This window comes from Babylonia areolata, chromosome 24 (genome assembly GCF_041734735.1).
Source record: "Babylonia areolata isolate BAREFJ2019XMU chromosome 24, ASM4173473v1, whole genome shotgun sequence".
In the NCBI taxonomy this organism is placed as follows: Eukaryota; Metazoa; Mollusca; class Gastropoda; order Neogastropoda; family Buccinidae; genus Babylonia; species Babylonia areolata.
Genome location: NC_134899.1, coordinates 17,101,602 through 17,111,526, shown reverse-complemented (window position 1 = coordinate 17,111,526; position 9,925 = coordinate 17,101,602). Strand labels below are relative to the sequence as shown.

At 41.0% G+C, this 9,925-nt stretch overlaps 1 protein-coding gene across 3 annotated transcripts in view; it reads right to left on the bottom strand.

Moving 5' to 3' along the window:
• LOC143298507 (uncharacterized) overlaps window positions 1–5,054 on the bottom strand; it is a 34,504-nt gene extending 29,450 nt beyond the window's left edge. For 2 of the 3 annotated variants that reach the window (XM_076611343.1, XM_076611340.1), the window contains exon 1: window positions 4,587–5,054. The gene's annotated coding sequence lies outside the window, so the exon portion shown is untranslated. Of the gene's footprint in view, window positions 1–2,012; window positions 2,154–4,586 lie in introns of those variants that run through there. The other variant, XM_076611341.1, reaches the window with a different exon arrangement.
• Window positions 5,055–9,925: the final 4,871 nt, after the last annotated feature.

Here is a 9,925-nt window from a genome sequence, read left to right as displayed (position 1 = left end):
CACATTTCATTTTTGCAAGTTTGGGGATTAACAAGCACATTTCAATCAATGTTTCATGCAAATTAATGTTACAAGCACATTTCTGTAAATCAAATTTAGAGAGTAACATGTACATTTTCATCATGAAAATTTAGAAAGTTTCAAGCACACATCAACAATCCCTTGCGAACTGAAATACTAACAAGCACATTTCACACAAATTTAAAAACTGACATTACAGCAAGCACATTTCAATATCAGCAAATTATTTCAGTTCAGTCAACATCAATATCCCTACAATAATTTTCTCTGATTCTTTCATCAAGAAGTTTCATTTTCCCCCTCTCTTTCTCACGCATTTTGGATGAATGTCATGTGACTTGCAACATATATAAAGATGAAAAAAAACCCACAAAACTGAGAAAAAACAAAAACAAAAAAAACAAGCACACACACACACACACACACTCACACAACTACAAAATACAAACACACACATACACACCACATTACCAGTTGACAGCAATTTATGAAAAACAATAATATGTCTCACACAAGTATGTGGTTTGCAAGGAAGTTCTTAAATTAGAAACTAGTACTACACTTTCAGTTTATAAAGATTTATGAGAAAAAGCAATTTAACACCGGACACACAAAAATTACTTGTTTGAAAGGAAGTTCTTCACACTATAAGTTATCCGCTGATATAGATCTATGAAAACAACTAAATTATACAGCTCAAATAGTATTACTTGTTTGTGAGGAAGTCTTAGCTCTGCACTTTTTATCTTTTCTCAGAAATTTGTAGAGAATCTAGGAAAGCTATAAACTATATATGCTGACGAGCTAAATAACTCAAGCAAGTGAATAGATCAAATACAGTCGCATAATTAAACATAAATGCATATAATAAAGTACAGCTTTAAAAACTGTTTTTGGAAACTAAACTTTGCTAATTCATGGGTAAACTGATTTTCATATGTAAAATAACTGAACACTTCTAAGTGGTTTAAGTTGTTACGTATTTTACTGATTGTCAACGTGAATGTGATTTTAATTGTTAGAACTATACTAAAAACTGTTCATATTCAAAGTTCTATTCTTAACTTCATACAATGATACAGAGACCTTGCTATAAGTACTAAAAATGCAAGCAGGATAAGAAATCACACCTTTTCTTTCTGGTATGCAATGTGATTTGTTTGGTCTATATAACTAACTTTGTTTTACTGGTTTCTGGCTCATAAACTCAATCGTCCACAATAATCATAACTGTTTTATAATCATATTGAAAAACTAAAAACAAAACCCACAGACCCACCCAGACCTAATCACACAAAGTAACAACACTGTCACACCCATCTGGAAGAAACTACCCCAAAGTAGTAGTCCATAAATGCCTATCCCATCAATTTTGTTTACTGGGTTCCATTCATTTTATTTCATTTTTGTTTACTGTCTTCAATAACATATATATATATATATATATATATATATACACACACACACATATACATACATATATATATCTCATATATGATATATATATATATATATATATATATATATATATATATATATATACACACACACATATACATACAAATATATGAAGATATTCCAGCTTGTCCTGGAATTTCAAGAATGCATAGATGCTAAGAGTGAAAAGAAGCGCTTCAGAAAATATATAATTCTGCCACCAACTCTATTTCTGCTATTCTCTGCACTACATAGTAAGCCCTTTAAAAAAACAACCTCTTTAAGCACAAAAAAAAAAGAAAACAAAAAAAACAACAATAAACAACAAACATTGAAATAATAATTTAGAAACTAATAGCACCATGAGCATGTACACCTTTGACTGTAGTCTCCACCAAGAGAACTGCTTCTCAGTTCACAACAACAACAATGATGGATAATAATAATAATAATAATAATAATGATGATGATGATGATGATATCAATGATGACAATACTAATATGTAGGAAAAGAAGAACATTGTAGAGGATGTATATATAAGATAGTGCATCACCTCAAACACAAAGTAAGCTCTCCATGTTGAAGTTCCATCCAGAGCTGGACTATGTGGTGTGAAACCACTAACAGTAATATACAGAATGTTGCCACAATCACTGTGTATCGGCACCACTTACAAGTGGTGTCTTCTCTGAATTCCTTCCTTCTCTTGACGTCATCACCACCACAAAGGCAAATAAAGGCGACATGTGTACAGATCCCTGTAACCTACAATAGTCTGCTTTGAGAATTAGTTTCCTTGAACATACAGAACTGCGCATATCACCATGTGAATATTTGACTCCACACCATGTTTGGAAACACACACACACACACACATATATATATATCAAGAGAGAGAGAGAGAGAGAGAGAGAGAGAGAGAGAGAGAGAGAGAGAGAGAGAGAGATTTATATATCTATTTATCAGTTTTATTGATTTTTTTAAATTTTATCTAAAGATAAAATGTTTATATCTTGTTTATATCTATCTATCTATACACTGAGACCTAACATATAAATGATTTCACAAACAGATCATTGAGCAAATTAACCCATCTGTTTAATTACTTTAAAGCAAATCAACTCGTACAAATCTAAGACAAACTGGTGTAATATATATATATATATATATATATATATATATAGAGAGAGAGAGAGAGAGAGAGAGAGAGAGAGAGAGAGAGAGAGAGACAGAGATGCCAATCTGATCACTTGAAATATTCAGACCATCTCTGGTCTTGGATTTGCCTCTTCTGAACTACTCCAAAAACATTGTTTTTTAATTTTATATTGTTTGCAATTATTCAGCAACAATATCTCAATCAGTAAACAGTCAACAAGATAAGTATTCTCTTCTGTAGGGAAACCTAATCAGTGATCAGTCATTTTACAGTTTTCTATTTTATTGTGAATCAGTGACTTAAACTGATCTAAGACCTTAAAAAAATAAATAAATAACTAAATAAAAAAAGAAGAAGAAAAAGAAAGAAAGAAAGAAAGGAAGAATCAACAAATACTATCTTAAATTGCTAATCATCAAAACAAAAAATCTTGTGTGCATGCTCATGTATGCATGCATACGTTGTGTGTGTGTGTGTGTGTGTGTGTGTGTCTGTCTGTGTGCATAAGAAGAAAAGAATAAGAAGACGGGTGCAATGGCCGAGTGGTTCCAGGGTTGGACTTTCAGTCTGAGGGTCCCGGGTTCGAGTCTCGGTGGCGGCGCCTGGTGGGTAAAGGATGGAGATTTTTCAGATCCAATCTCCCGGGCCAACATATGTGCAGAACTGCTTGTGCCTGAACCCCCTTCATGTGTATAGTTACTGTACGCACATAGGAAATCAAATACACACATTAAAGATCCTGTAATCCATGTCAGTATTCAGTGGGTTATGAAGACAGGAAAATACCCAGCATGCATGAACCACAACAGAGCACTGATCTGTATATATTTTTAGATCAGTGCGACAGAGTCATTGGCAAGTCGATGTTGGTCATGTAACAGAAAGAAGACAGACCTCTGGATCTGGGATCTGGATCTGTACATTGCAGGAGCAAATAACGGCTATCGTCGCAACGGAAAACTGGGGGTGCGCTTGAGAGTCACACAAAATTATAATAATTTTGTACAAAGACTACCCCTTGATGGTGAAGAAGGGTACTCCCGCCAGCCTTTGCTAACAGTCCAGGAAAGGGCTGGCTAAAAACTAGATTTATTGAGTGGTTTGAGCAGGCCTTGATGGTGATCCACCGTGCGCTGATGGTGCTGCGCTGGCGGGGCCTGCTGTGATGGCTTCATCAGATAGCTGATTCCACTCTGCTATTGTTCTAATAAAATATGAGTTCCTGTGCTGTTCTGTGTTGCTGTGTGGAATACTGAACCCTCTAGTGTTGTTCACAACTTGTCGCTCGATGATGTTGCTACTGCTGAAGCCTGTGTACCTTGTTGGGCGGATCCTCCAGCGGCCTGCATTGACTGGTCTGAGGAACTCTCCTGGTGGTAGAGCTGGGATTCATCCTTCAGCAATCTTATGTAGTAGGTTAAGACGCTGTTGTCTGCAGTGCTCTTCTAGTGGGGGGAGGTTGAGGTCTTCCAGCATCTTCATGAGGCAGCCCGGGTTCCTAGACTTGTAGTCCCTCATGATGAACCGGGCAGCCTGTCATTCGATCAATTCCAGTCTGTCAGCATCCTGTCTGTAGAAGGGATCCCATACCACTGCAGTATATTCAAGTATGGATCGGATGAGGGAGATGTATGCTATGCACCTACATTCCTGTGGGCTGTTCCGAAGGTTTCGGTGTAGGAAGCCCACCATTGATCCAGCATTCTTGCAGATGTTGATGTGGGTAGTTCACTTCAGGTCAGCTGAAAGCTGGACTCCTATGTATGGGCTCTCTTGGACCTGCTGAAGAGGGGTCCCATCCAGTTTGTAGAGGAAGTGGGTCAGACTATATTGGTTGACTACCAGCGTAGTTGCCGATGTCTACAGGCCTGTCAATATAAGATTTTGGAGAGCTCCAATAGAAGAAAACACATCTTTCAAACATTGAAAACTGTATGAAAGATGATTTTCTGTATGTACTCCACTCACCTTCACTTTATATCACAGGCTGGTCTTGCAGATTCCCACACCCCGTGAAACACTGTAACGCACTGCCATCTACATCAATAACCAGCGATGACTTGTGACACTTTCCGATTTCTGAAAATAAAAGTACTGACACTACCACGTCACTGCCAAAAGAAGACCGAGTACGTGATAGTCACAGCTGTTTCGAACACGGTCGAGCCCATTGATATATACAGTATGTACCGACTTGTGCAAACACTTGACTCGAGAGTGAAACAGTTGGTAACCCTGATAACAAAATCAAACAAAATTTCAGTCTTCGAACATTAATGTACAGGAAGGAAAACTTGCTAACATCGTGAAAAAAGAACAGTCAGAGAGAGGGCGACCAACACGTGGCTTAATATTGCAACATGTCGATATCGCCCTTCCTCCTTCCTGTTTGAAGAAACATTGATCTTGCACCAAACATTGTTGCAAACGCGGAAGGAAAATACCCACGTTAGATAACTCCCAACTCTCAGTTGGGCACATCGTGTCAGGAGGAAAAACCCAGCAGTGAGAAGCGTGCGCAAATGAATAAATGAATTTTGTTTTGTATTGATATAAGAGAGAGCAAACAATTGTTTCTTCCCACCAATTAATTCCGCGAAAGAATTGGAGAAAAAAAAAAAAAATATATATATAAAGGAAGAAGCAGATCGAGAGAGGAAGAATTGAACGACTGTGTGTGTGTGTGTGTAGTCTTCAGTTTAACGTCTTCCACTTTAAGTTGTATTAGACGGGGGGAAAAAAAAAAAAAAAAAAAAGGGGGGGGGGGGGGAGGGCGGGGCGTGGTGGAGGGAACGGTATTGGACAGAGGGTGAAAAATGGTGTGTGTGTGTATGTGTGTGTGCGCATGTGTGTGTGTGTGTGTGTGTGTGTGTGTGTGTGTGTGTGTGTGTGTGTGTGGTGGGGAAAGATACAGAGCATTGGAAAAAAATAAAGCATTAAAAAACGGGAGACATAGGCACAATATAGAAGGAAACGCTAACATCAAACAACTGTAACAACTATAACAAATGTCCAATTGGACTATGCAGCAAACCTTCTGCAATAGCAGATAGCATCTTGAAATTGTCAAAAATACATTCAAAAGAATTTTCCGAGAAGTTTGGTAAAAACGATTTCAGACTCTGACATTCAAAGAGTATGTGTTTTCTAGAAATAGATTCTCCACATATGCATTTAACATCTCTGCTGAACTTTGTTATAAAAGCGTTCAGCTTTATCCTGTTTGATAATGCCCGAATTTGCCTTCAAGTTAATCTGAATAAATTACTGAATGTATTTGATTGATTGATAGATTCCGGTTGTTGAATATTTTTTATACTTTTATTTAAAACTTTGCCATTTTGCTGGTATACTTCCCTGACTTTGCTCCATGATGCTTTTTCTAGTAAGCGGTACCCCTCTTGTACAGAAAAAGGTACATAAAGGTATGTGGTTCCCTGTTGGTGTTTTGCACCTTTTCTTGCAGCCCTGTGTGTGTGTGTGTGTGTGTGTGTGTGTGTGGTGTGTCACGGTGTGTGTGTGTGTGTGTGTGTGTGTGTGTGTGTGGTGTGTCACGGTGTGTGTGTGTGTGTGTGTGTGTGTGTGTGTGATGCGTGTGTGTTTGTGACCCAACTGGTGGGTGCATGGTTGCCAGAGAGACAGAGACAGGATTTTTATTTTATTCAAATGTTTTTTTGTGTTTTTTTTCCTTTTCCTTTTTTTTGATGGGTGGGGGCCGTGGGAAGGTGCCACACTTTCTGGTGGGTAAAACTCCCGGCGGATTCTTGTGGTACAACCTCTGCAGCGGCTGACGTAGCAGGTTTACACAATAAGACGAAAGAATAAACATGCGTAAAATTAGATATATGAAAATAGAACAGTGATGTTGGTGGAGGGGCAGACAGGAAGGCAAACAGATGGCCGGGCCATTGCCTCTCAGTGAGGAACGTTGACAGACGACAGCACGTATTGAACAGACAGGAAAACTTGAAGCACTGCGCAAAAGAAAATGATGAGAAATCAAGTTAATGTACAAGATGGAAACAGAGTGCATTTAGTGTGGAACCATTCTGATAAATGGAAGTAATGAATCAAACACGTAATTATGTCTGTGTGCAATTAGAGGGTGACAGAAGAGACCACTAAAATGAAACTGACTGGCAGGTGGATAAAAAAAAAATCCTAGTTTTGTGACTTTGTAGGCAGCATTCTCTTCCCTAATTGTTTTTCCATTTCGTTTCGCAGTGAATCCCCAGCCGGACTGGTCTTTGGTGACTGAGTCATTTGTGTTTTTGATAATGTCCTCTTCTTTACTGTTTTCTTCTATGAGTAGCTTCACCTTCTGTATCAGTTTTGACCTCTGGCCACTGCATTCCCGACAATGTCTTCCTAGAGTGGGTGAAATGGCTGTGTTGAATAGATTTCCCGACAATGTCTTCCAAGAGTGGGTGAAATGGCGCTGTGTTGAATAGATGATTGAGGTTTTCGGGGTTTTCCATCCATTCCGGCTTTTGTTTCTTTCAAGTCTTGTAACTACAGCATACTAGCTGGATTGTGTCTTCTGCTTGCCCTGTCCATGATCTTCCTTGTCCTAGACGACTGTCTTTTCAGTTGGTTCCTTGACTGCATCACTGATGCCGGCATGCAGTGGGTTTTGAGGGTTTTCTAATGCTCTTAAGTGGGTCTTAACCTGTTCTAACTTATTTCTGGCCTGCATTGAAGGAAGGTCAAGCAGGTATCGCATGGTTTTCGTAGGCGTGTCTTTTGTTGTTCCAAGGATCAGCCTCATAGCTTCATCAGTTTTGAACTCTTTCTAATTCTAGGAGGCAACTTTGAGACGGTGTTGTTAGCCCAAGCCGTCCGTAGTCGATCAGAGTGAGAACGTACGAGTGATTGGTATAGCAGGACTGAAGAGGTGGCGTTCAGTTGTTCGATGCCTTTGGTTGCCATTGCCTTTAAAACTGAAAGACCCTTTTTTGCATTTGAGAACAGTATTTTCCGTAAGTTCGCTGAATGAGGTCAGCATCCTCAGTCGAACTGCCGTATTCCTATGTAGCGTAGGGAATCGGTTTTCTCGATCTGAATCATTCCGTCGAATGACACAGGTGGTGATGATTTGCTCGCGGTCTTGTTGTTAGGGTGCACAGCAACGTTTGGGCTTCGCTGGATTGACGGAAGGTCTTGTGTCCTTGCACAATTCAGTGATGTTGTCAGTTGTTCAGTTTTGGACGGCTTTAGTTATTTCTTGAGCAACTTTCGAAGTTTTGAAGACCTGGCCATCATCTGCAAGAGTAAGCACCCGAGCTATTCTGTAGTTGTTTAAGTCTGCAAGGCCTTTCGTGTAGACGTTGTAGATGACAGGAGAAAGCTGTTAAAGTACACGATTATGAAAGTATGAAAATCAACCACTGAACACATGACAGTCAAGAGGATGCAGAAGAGTAGTCTTGCAGTGATTAATGAGGTCTGGGGGAATTCCGTCACTGCCAGGTGCCTTGCCTGATGTCAGGCTGTTAATGGCCTTGCTGAGTTCGTCATCAGTTGGCTCTGCGTCAAGTTCTTCCATGACCGGCATGCACTTGATGGCATCGAGGGCTGAGTTGGACACTATGTTTTCTGTGGAGTAGAGGTCGGAGTAGTGATCTGCCCATCTCTCCATCTGCTGGCTAGGATCGTTGATTACTTCCCCAGTGGAAGATTTGGTGGGGCAGTCTTGCTCTGTGTTGGTCCCAGTGCCTTCTTGATACCATCATACATCCCTCGGATGTTGCCTCTTTCAGCAGCATTCTGTATCTCTTTGCTGAGCCCTGTCCAGTACTCATTTGCACATTGCCTGGCGTTAAACTGAACCTTACTCCTGGCGGCCCTGAGGATTTGCAGGTTCTCCTCACTGGGTGACCGATTGTACTCAGTGAGTGCAGCGCGCTTGGCCTCAACACTGGGAGTCATCTCTGATGATTTGGCCTAAAACCAGTCGTGGGACTTCGCAGTTTTCTTCCCAAAGGTGGCCATAGCAATGGGGTGCATGGTGTCTCATAACGTTTCCCATCTTTCTGTGGCAGAGTCTCTGGGTTGCAATGCATCGAATTCCCTCTCAAAGGCCTCTGCGAACTGTTCTACAAGGTCTGGCTGAGACATCTTGCTGACATCAATGCGAGAGTTCCCTTGTTTCTTCTTCATTGGTTGCAGTCTGATCTTGCAGCATACCAGAGAGTGGTCCGTATCGCAGTCTGCACTGTGGTAAGAGCGAGTGTGGAGAAGGTTTTTGATGGCAGCTCATCTTACTAGGATCAGATCCAGTTGGTGCCAATGTTTTGAGCGCGCCGGGTGCCTCCAGGAGACTTTGTGTTGGGGTTCGTCTTGAAGAAGGAGTTGGCGATGCACAGTTCATGGCAGGTACAAAACTCAAGTAGTCTCTGTCCATTCTCATTCATTTTCCCCACTCCAAAGGAACTGAGACAGGAGGGCCACGAATCGTTGTCTGCACCCATTCTGGCCGCATTGAAGTCGCCCAGGAGAACAAGTTGTTCTGTCCTGGGGATGTTCCTTATGGTTGATGCGAGATTTTCGTCAGTAGAACTCATCCTTGGCGTCTGTATTGGCGGACAGTTTTGGAGCATATGCGCTGAAGAGAGTGACATAGCCTTCGGAGGTGTTGAGGCGGAGAGTCAATAGTCGTTCTGAACCGCCGCTGCCTGGTTCGATCATGTTCAGCAGGTTGTTCCTGACTGCAAAGCCTACTCCGTACTCTCTTGGGGCATCAGAGCTCTTCCCTTGCCAGAAGAAGGTGTAGTCCCTCTCCTTTAGTGTTCCTGAGTCAGGCAGCCGTGCTTCCTGCAGAGCTGCGCAATGTCCACATTTAGTCTCTTCAGCTCGCTGTTTATGACGGCCGTCTTTCTGGCGTCGCTGATGTCTTGCAGATCATGGGAGAGCCCAGGCATCATTGACCGGACATTCCAACAGGCAAGTTTCATTGTACACATCAAACAACGTCATACGTTATGCTACATTTGCAGCAGAGATGTCCGTTTTTTCGGCCGTGGAGAATGCACTGAACTTACTGGAAGGGTTGAATTATCTCCCTTCGACCACTTATTACGTACCATTGAGTGAGCCATCGGGGACCCAAGGTGCATCATCTGGCGAAAGTCCGGAACTAATTAGTGGATATCTGCAAGCCTTCTTTGTTAACTTTCCCGCCTTATGAAGCGTAGAAATATCTTTCTTTTTTCTTGTATACCAACCTAACTTGGCTTTAGTTGGTAAGAATTATTGGAGCTCATGTACGTTTATATGTATTTGACTGTGCTTTCATATCTATGAAACTG